Genomic DNA, 10,294 nt, shown 5'->3' on the forward strand with positions numbered 1-10,294 from the left:
TTTAGCATGACATTTGCCTGATTGCATGCACACACACAGTTATAAACTGATATGCTGATCACTGTAATATAATAACATAGTTTCACATCATTTTTGTACACACATACACTAGTACAGTAATAGTTTAAAATGTAAGCACTGTAACATAGTGCACTGGATAAATCTTACGTCTTTGCACCTGCGTAATACTCTTTATAGGGTTTCTCCTCCACTATATGTATGCATCTCTTTAAGAAATACTTTAGCATTTGAACAGATTTTATTTCTTTATGTCCTCTGAGCGAACCACTCCACCCATTCTTACAGGCCTGATGGCTGAAGAATACAGAGGTTAGGTCATTCAACTACAAAATCAGCATATAAAGGATCATCTTTAGTTAATAAAACAAACAAAAAGCATATTCATATTCTGTAGATACCTCCAGCTTTACTTCTTATAAGAAACCAGAAATAAAAGCAATAGCATTTGGCCCAAATCGTGAGTCGTGAGTTTGTGTGTGTGTGCGTGTGTGTGTGCATGCATGTCTGTTTATGTCAAATTTCAATTATGCTCATTAGTAACACAGTATCATCTCCTAACTAAATGTTTCTTTTTTCCAAACATTTTTAAGATGGCACCGAAACAATAGGGCCTTGTGACATTTGAACATTTTAGCTCTGGCTAATGCATGCCCCTCTTCTAACCAAGCGGAATTGATGCATTGAGACAACAGATTTACCTCTTACAAAGTATATCTAAAGCAAAAACGAGTGGTAACCCTGCGTTTTGATTTGTGTGCAGGTTATTCCAGCCCCGTTGTCTGAGCTAGTGGCCGTGATGAGAGAGAGAGAGCTTGGAGAGATAGAGGGAGAGAGAGGGAGGGGAGCCTGAGCCAACAGACGACAGGAGTTCTCTCTTTTATACCACAAATATTAACATGAATGCTGAGTATATCTGTTCATGATTACATTTTTTTTCTTTTATTCACATCACGAGTCATATATCATCTCACATATGCTATACATACCCTTTACAGCATTGTATAGAATTTTTATTAGTTTATATATAGCCAATTCTTTTTTCATTTTCCTGTAACTCATTAAGGATTCACATTCAGTGTGAACTTTAGTTATTTATTATTGCTACATCCATGAAGGAGGTTTTTTTTTAAGACACAAGGAATGATGCCAGATTAAACAGTGAGCTCTGAGCCAGTACGTCTCTCGTGCATGTGTCGCTGAAACACTGAACGTTACCTGAACATATTCTGCATTTGATTCTGCATTTAATTTAATAACAGTCATGTTAAAACATTACATTATTCATGCAAGAACGTGAAACATGTTCAAATTGCACTGCAGTAACAATTAACAATTCAATTCAGCTCACTTTACATGATAATTCAAAGGAGGATTCATATATATATATATATATATATATATATATATATATATATATATATATATATATATTGTGCATATATGTAAAATTTTCATTCAGTGTGAAAATATGTAACCGTTACTAGCACACCCTGATGAAAACATTAAAGATAATGAAAGAAACAAACGTACTTAATTTCACACTTTCTCTGTGCATCCTACTGTATTGTAGTGTTTATTTAAATACAGAACACTTTTAAATTTTGCTTTGATTAGATGCTCTGAGCGTGTGTATTCACCATATTACCAATCTTAGTGAGTGCAGTACGATTGAATCATTGTATTGTGTCAATGCCCCCGAGGTAGAAAAATAAAGGCTTATAAATGCAATTATATTCTCATTCTCATCAATTTTGTGACGTGGAATAAATGGAAATGCTCCTACAGAGAAACTGATTCACGGCAAGTTTTTAAAAACGTTCCATGTGTCAGTTTGAGTCATGAGACAACTCACTGTTTCCGATCCCTGATCCAGCATTCACGCATACAGAATTCACATGAAACAGAACTCAGAGGAACATTATATATATCTATATCATTCAACATCAATTATTTCACTGTGCACAGGGCTCAAGCAATGAAGTTTTGTTATTTTTATACAGGCTCACAGAAATGAGGCAGTTGAAGATTGGAAAAAGACTAGATGAGCTTTGTACAAACTTTAACTGTCCAGTTTGGGTGAGTCTGTCCCCATGATAGCTTCAGATTCCAGTTCTTGTCTGACAGGAGTGGAACCCGATATGGTCTTCTGCTGTTGTAGCCCATCTACCTCAAGGTTTGACATTTTGTGCATTCTGTGATTCTTTTCTGCTCACAACATTTGTAAAGAGTGGTTATTTGAGTTAGCCGCCCTGTCAGCTCAAACCAGTTCTGCCAACTCAAAACATTTCCATCCACAGAAATGGCGCTCAACGGATTTGTTCTTTGCACCATTCTGTGTAAACTCTAGAGACTGTTATGTGTGAAAATCCAGGACGTTAGAGGTTTCTGAAATACTCAAACAAACAATCATGACACAGTCAAAGTCACTGAGATCACATTTTTCTTCTTCTGGTGTCTGACGTGAACAGTAACTGAAGCTCTCTCTGTATGAACCTCTAGCTATATGATTTCATGCATTGCGCTGCTGCCCATGCACTGCGCTGATTGGCTGATCGAGTAACCACATGAATGAGCTGGTATCCAGGTGTTCCTGATAAAGTGTACAGCTGTTCCTAATAAAGTGGACAGTAAGTGTATGCTTATTATATATTGAGTATATATAAAACACATGAACTCACGTAGTTGATTATTATAATACACCATCATTTATCTTTAACTTGCAATTTGCAGGTTTAATAAGGTGTCTGGAGATAATTGAGAATGTACAAAAGTCATTATTAAATGCAGAACTAGTGGCCCTCATCGTTAGGTTTCATGTCTAAAAGAGAGTTAGTGTGTCCATTTTAAATTAAATGATTTTTTTTACATTTCTTTTTATTTCCTCTACATAAAATGGATATAAGTGATATCACACATTTATACGTTGGAGATCATGCGCACAACCTAATCAACAATCAACTGTGTGATACAGTAGGGTGACATAAGGCCACACACGCATTACAGCTGAAATCTGATAACACAAAAACAAATCCTTAGTTTCTCTATATTAATGGGCTGATTACTCTCTCTCTCTCTCTCTCTCTCTCTCTCTCTCTCTCTCTCTCTCTCTCTCTATATATATATATATATATATAGTATCATGTGTATATGGTATAGTGATATATATATATATATATATATATATATATATATATATATATATATATATATATATGATGTATCTATAATATAGTGATAAGTTTCTGTTAATAGGTTTGCCTGATGTCATTATACTTACTGTAAAATGAATAAACAAACAAATAAATAGAAAAACATAAATAAATGTGTATGCCTCTAAACACACTTTAACTTATTGACTGCAAATAATGTACAGGTCTGTTTCCTTTTTTTTCTTTAGCGTAACACTGTAGTTACTATTAATTAAATCTAATTACATACTGTATATAAATATGATTATATATATTTTATATATTATATATAATCTATGCATTACTTATCACTGCACTCCATAATCACTGGATGTAGTTATACGTTTCATCTCTTCTGCAAGCGCCCTCTGTGCATAATGTGATGTTCTATTGGTCATCCCTCTAAACTAGTGCCTGTTTCCACTGAGGGATATTTCTCCATTTGTAACATGCTATTTTAAGTGACGTGTTTAACTGAAGAGCTTGCAGCGCACTTAATGCAATTGTTCAGAGAAGGTTGCTTGCATTTTACAGTGAGTCAGAAAGCCAGCATGTGTCTGCAGGACAACCGGCATCAATGACTTTTAAATGCTACACTCAGCTTTAATTTCCCTCTTTTTCCTGTCATTTTCTACTTCACCTTTTAGAGCTCAAGCGGCTAGGTTATCCTTATTACACATTTTATTATAAGTTCATGATGTTATTTCTTGCATTATGGGTTATCCATGCATACTGAACACACACAGGTGAAACATACAGTATCCTTGTATCGTCCCTCAGTTAGGTTAAATTAGCTGGTTAAGAGAATACCCTATAATTAAGCTTCGTGTCTGTGTCACTCTTAGAAAATTTTCTGAAACAAAAACCTGAAACAAACATTTCTGGAAAAAGTCTCTCTCTCTCTCTCTCTCTCTCTCTCTCTCTCTCTCTCTCTCTCTCTCTCTCTCTCTCTCTCTCTATATATATATATATATATATATATATATATATATATATATATATATATATATATATATATACATATATAAAGACTTTTTCCAGAAATATATTTTAATAATCAGTGAATCAGAAAGACTTAAATAAATGGGCTATTTAGAATAAATAGCATTGAGACAATTTTGGATCTATATTCCCGCAAATGCCATATTATTCAACTTTTTTTTTTTTAAATTGAGGTAGGCCATACAGATAAAGTTCAAATGTGTTCAGCTATTTAAAAAGCAGAATTATAAGTACTCAAACTATTATAAGGTACACTCCATTATTACAGTGGGTTACAATATGTGTAACCTGTTTGAGTACTCTACAAAATACGTAAAGAAAAAAAAGATAGAACCCATCAGATTACAAAAATATTTTAAAAAAGGAGCCTCAGGAGTGTTCATATCTGTAGAGGAACACATCATTCACCTCAGGCTGGAGGCATGTTGAACAAAAAACTGGCTGTCATTAGAAGACAGAGATCTAGCATAGCATAAAATCATGAGCTATGATTTTACTTCATGATACTTTTTTTTTTCACAATTAAATTAAAATAGGATTAGTATTACCTATCCATTTCACAGTTTCCATAAGTGAAACATTAATTAGCATCAGAATTTTTTCTTATAGTTTATGAGCTGCACTTGAGTGCTGGTGATAGGATTTTATTTGTTTATAATCTATTCTCCCGATGTGGTCATTTGCCAATTCTCACCAACTAGCTAGTTCTGCCCTGTCTCATGACAGCTACCAACTGGTGAGCAAAAGTGAGCGCATGCTTCCTTCAAGACGTGAACCTCGCTATGTTACTCAGAGGAAAGTGCCCTCTGCCCTCTTAAGCATAGATCAGCTCATAGATGCCCGTGATTGGCTAGAGTTGCTCTGATTGACGGGGAAGAGAGAGTATGCCATCCCTCACAAATAAAGAGCATGAAAAAGTTTGCTCTTTTGGACTCAGAACGCTGTGGTATTTTCAGGATTCAAACTCATGTTCCCCTGACTGTAGATTAAATGCTTTTTTTTGTGTTGATGGTACAGGTTGTCGTGTTAGTTAACCTCAAGGCTTATTTGTATTTATTGTTTACTTGCACAGTTTGGGAGTGCTTGGTTATACCCTGTGGCCTTCTGGCTGCATAGCCTATCGACTGGATTCTAACTTTCTCGTGGTTGTGTTAAATATATGAGTTTATTTCTATAGTTTCTTCAGTTTCATCATTCTATATACAAGTACATGTTTATGATTTAGCTATATTCTTTATTTTAAATAATCTATTTCAGGTATTAGCTTGCAATAATCAATAACGTAGTGCAGAATAAGCCTGAATATGACACTGAAAATTATAAATGTGTTAGTGAGTGATTATTTTAACAACAATATCAATATAATTATCACTATTACTGTAATGTGCAATAGAACATGAGCATTGTAATGTACAGGCCTAAGAGGTCACATGAGATTGCCTAGACCAAGAAAATAAGTCCAAAAATGCTGGGCATTTCAGATTGATCAATTATTTCAAAGTATTTACATCTTATGGAAGCTGAAAATGGCATGTTAAGGTTTCAATTCATGGTATTATCTCAATTACCCTGAGGGGAAATAAAAGGGGACCACTTGTTTCACTTGTATGCATTGTCTTTCATATTCCATTTACCACATCATTCTTGCCACATCACTATTTGTGAGTTTTTATGAATAAAACATTTAATAGTCTTGTTTTCCCCCATATAGAAATAGGCATGACATTTTTACAAGAGAACCAAAACAAACTTCATATTTTTCTGAAAGATTGAGGTATATTCATACTCAAAAAATGTTTTTTTAAATGTTTTTATTTGGACTAATATGCCTACGAATATGCAAATATTAGGCATAAACATATATGCCTCCATTTAAAAACAATAATCAAGGCAAAATTAAGCCATGATAAATTATTTTAAACAATAATAAAATAATAACAATGGCATGATAAAGGATAAATAATAAGGAAAAAAAAAGAAAGAGAAAAAAACATACATGAGATACATGTGGCAAGGAAATATAACCTGTATATTAATTTATGATATAAATATAGCTGGAATCTTGACAAAGTATAAGATCAGAGTTGGCATGATTTATAGAATTTTATGTGTGGAGTATGTCAAAAAAGTGTGTGGAGTGTGTCAAAAAAGTGTGTGAAATAAGTGTGTGGAGTGTGTCAAAAAAGTGTGTCAAGAAAGTGTGTGGAGTGTGTCAAAAAAGTGTGTGAAAAAGGTGTGTGGAGTGTGCCAAAAAAGTGTGTGGAGTGTGACATTAATTCTGCGAGCCAGGCATGTTTAGATGAGAGATTGCTAATTTCCAACGCAAGAGCAATCGCATACGAGCTACAAAAGACGCAAAACTTGTACAGTAAAGTGAAGTACAGTAAAGTAAAGTGAAGTAAAGTGAATGAATGAAAAACAAAATGCTGTTATATCTATAGAGTATAATTTCCATGCATGTTTTTTCTCAGTTTATCTACTGTATTGTGTTGCATTCTGTTTATTATATGTGCCATTAATTTGCTGTATATAAAAATGAACTGGCAGTGTGACACACATGAGTAATCCACTGGTGCTTTCTTCTGAATTGTTATCTCCAGCCAGATATTCAAATATCATGCTGAAAAACATATTTGCCCTCTTTGTTGTTTAAAAGTCTGCTATTTTACCCTTTGAATTAATTTTGAATATTGAATATTTTGAATTTAGCCTGTTATTTGTTCCAGCTTTGTCTCTTATTTTGAATGGTGTCTGTAAACATGTTAATGGACTCAGTTTGTCTTTACCTAAGTGATTTGCCTTTGTCTGGTTCATGCTGCTGTGGTAAACAAGTCTGGCCACAGTCTCAGACTGCTGCTTTTACAAAACAACAGTTTGGCCTTGTTGATTATGAACTCAGAGCTGTATGTGCACAATGGCTAAAGAACCCTCATCTGATCATTAACTTTGTGCTGCTTGTGTGCTGCAAACTGATTTTTGTCTGGTTTCAAAGACTCAATTCATGAATCTTTTGTTAATGAGTGGTAAAGTATCAGAGTAGTCTGCTGGGCTGCAGGAAGCAAAAATCTAAAAGGAATGTAGTCTACAACATTTAGTCTACAAAAAGGCTGATCTAATATGTATTGCTTGTTTTGAATATATTGTTTAACACACACACACACACACACACATACACACACACACACACACACACACACACACACACACACACACACACACACACACACACACACACACACACACACACAGAGGTATATATAAGTAGATGACCACAGTTTTTTAAAAAAAGACTGAAAGACTATTAACAGACTGTTACAAAAAGATATAATTATTTTACTGTATAGTATAATTTCAGTAATAATATTCAAAATAAAATAAAACATTTAAAGTCTCAGTAAAGTATCCTATTTTAATTTTAGTAAAGCATCCCTTTGACATAATTTTAAACCTAGATTATGTTTACTGTAAATCTAGACTTAAACTGTAGCAAACCAATGCTTTAGGGGATAAATAAAATATAGTAAATATCTATATAGTAATTATAAATATCAAATAAGAGACTGAGGTGTGTATGTACATATATATGCATATGTATATTCTGTAAAAAGGAAAAAAGAAAAAACTAATCAAGGGAAAAATTCTGTCAATAGCATTTAATGTTGTGAGATCATCTGAGAGACTTTTGCAGAGTCTAGAGCCTGTGAAACTGTTTCACTCCTGTGATTAACTCTTATATTACTAATAAAATATGAATAGACCAGTTAAACAGCAGCTGAGGAGACATTTTTGAACATATAAATTGCATATAATATACCTAAAGTAATGTCTGACATTTTTACAGATAAAACCGATCACATACTTATGGATTGAGTAATGTGCATTACATATAAGTTTAAATAGCAACAATAAATTGTACTAAATTATGGACTCTTGAGGTGATAAAGTAGAAATGCTCTAATTAAAAATGCTTGAAAGTGAAGTAAATAAGAAAATGCATTTACACCTAGAAAAAAAGGTCAAAAGTCTAATTTTCTACGCACTTCTCAGTCAGTATGAATTATGTATTTTGTTTTATTGTATTTATTATGCATGACATTAATTTGTCATTTATGTAAATTTATGTAAAGCAGTGTGAATGACAGAAAATTGATAATTTCAATTCAATTCAATTCAGTTTTATTTGTATAGTGCTTTTAACAATTGACATTGTCACAAAGCAGCTTTACAGAAATATATAAATTTCCAATCTAAATTTTAAATTGATAAATTTGTCCCTAATGAGCAAGCCAGAGATGACAGCGACGGTGGTAAGGAAAAACATTCTCCATTTTTAATTACTCTGTGCCAGTAATTGTGTTAAATTGTACCAAAATTAGGAACGTGTACAAACACTTTTGACACTTTTTTAAAACTCCTTTTACTCTTTTATCACAACAGAATTAAGATGTGTGTTATATGTGTTCTAACTATGGTTTTGTTTAAGGGTTATTTTGAGATTTAGGAAGTGGGGGAAGGCCTAATACTTTCACGTGTCAACTATTTCAGTATTGTGTTATTTATTATACGGAGCTCTCAACATGTGCAAACGTGATTAAAACTAGTTTTTTTTCATACATTTATGAGGGCTTAATTTTTAGGTGATTCAGTTTGTTTGTCAGTTTTGACATTTGTATTACATCACCTTTATTGTCACCATTATGTCATCCTATGATTTATGTTTCTGTCCAATTATAATACTATCTCTTATACACATAAACCAAAGGAGTGTGAGCTCATCCCTTCACCCTCCTCTTCCCCCATCCTAATTTATCCCCAGGTCTTGATTGAAACTTTCAGTAAATTTCTGTATCAACTGTAACTTGTATATACTATGATTTTTTTAGTGGCTCACAAAAGTGTATTAGGGTCCAGTCTGCTTGGATGTAAAATGTGCACTGGCAAAATGCTGATATACTAGGGTAAAGTTTAGATGACAGGAGAGACATTTGTGTTGTGAAATTCAGAAATTCAGAAGGTGCATGAAGGTGTAAGGAACCTACACATTTACTCGTGGAGGTATTACCATTTAAATCATTGCTATGTGTTATTCACTAAATACAGTGAAACTAATAAAAAAAAGTATACTATGTATTTACAGTGAGGAATGAAAGTCTGGACCCTCTGATGCATCCCTGGAGTTTATTAATTAAATGATTCAACATACAGGACACAGTTAAAGGTGCATTAGGTAAGATTAGTCTGATAAGTCTTTTTTTTTATTTTTTTTTATTTTATTTTTTTAAAGAAATCAAGATTAGGTCTCTCACAGGTATGTAGGCGGGTTTGATGTCTGAAATATTAATATTATCTTTTTTCTTTTACTCCTTGAGCTAACCCCCACATTCCCACCCATGTACACAAATCTCGGCCCCAGGATCTTCAGTGGCCCATAGTGTGTCTATAAAATGACTGACTGGAAGCCCGTCCAAACAAGCATTCTGGGCCGTAAGTCAGTTTCCAAATGGATTTTCAACCACTTAGTTCATTTGTGCTGGTTCAAGCCCTAAATATCTTCCAGGTTTTACAAACACACACACGTGCACACACACACACACACACACACACACACACACACACACACACACACACACATATAATAACTTTAGCACCTTTAAGCAGATAATTAAATTGTCAGTTGATAAATATCTTTACAAGTGGTGACATATGTTTTAAACCTGGCAAATGACACCATATTTCTGGCATGTGAAAAATGCCCTGAGTTTTTCAGCATGTTGAGCAAGATGTGTACTGTGCATGTCTACACCTGTAAGGACAAATATGCATTAAAGCCAAGTTGGAAGGTTCACATAGCATGTCCTTCTGCTGCATTCTACAGTACAGTGTTTACTCTACGTGCTACAGCCATGAGATATTTCCTGAAATGGTTAGGTCTAAGGTTTGGTGTAGGGTTATTCTTAGAGCAACAGACTTATTTACAAGCCACACAATGAGCATCTACATGCCCGCATGTACTTGATTTAAATTCTACATTTTATATAGGCAGTTTTAGGCAGGATTTTTTTTTTTTTTAAATGAATAAAATT

The sequence above is a fragment of the Ictalurus punctatus genome, chromosome 27 (genome assembly GCF_001660625.3).
Source record: "Ictalurus punctatus breed USDA103 chromosome 27, Coco_2.0, whole genome shotgun sequence".
NCBI classification, from domain to species: Eukaryota; Metazoa; Chordata; class Actinopteri; order Siluriformes; family Ictaluridae; genus Ictalurus; species Ictalurus punctatus.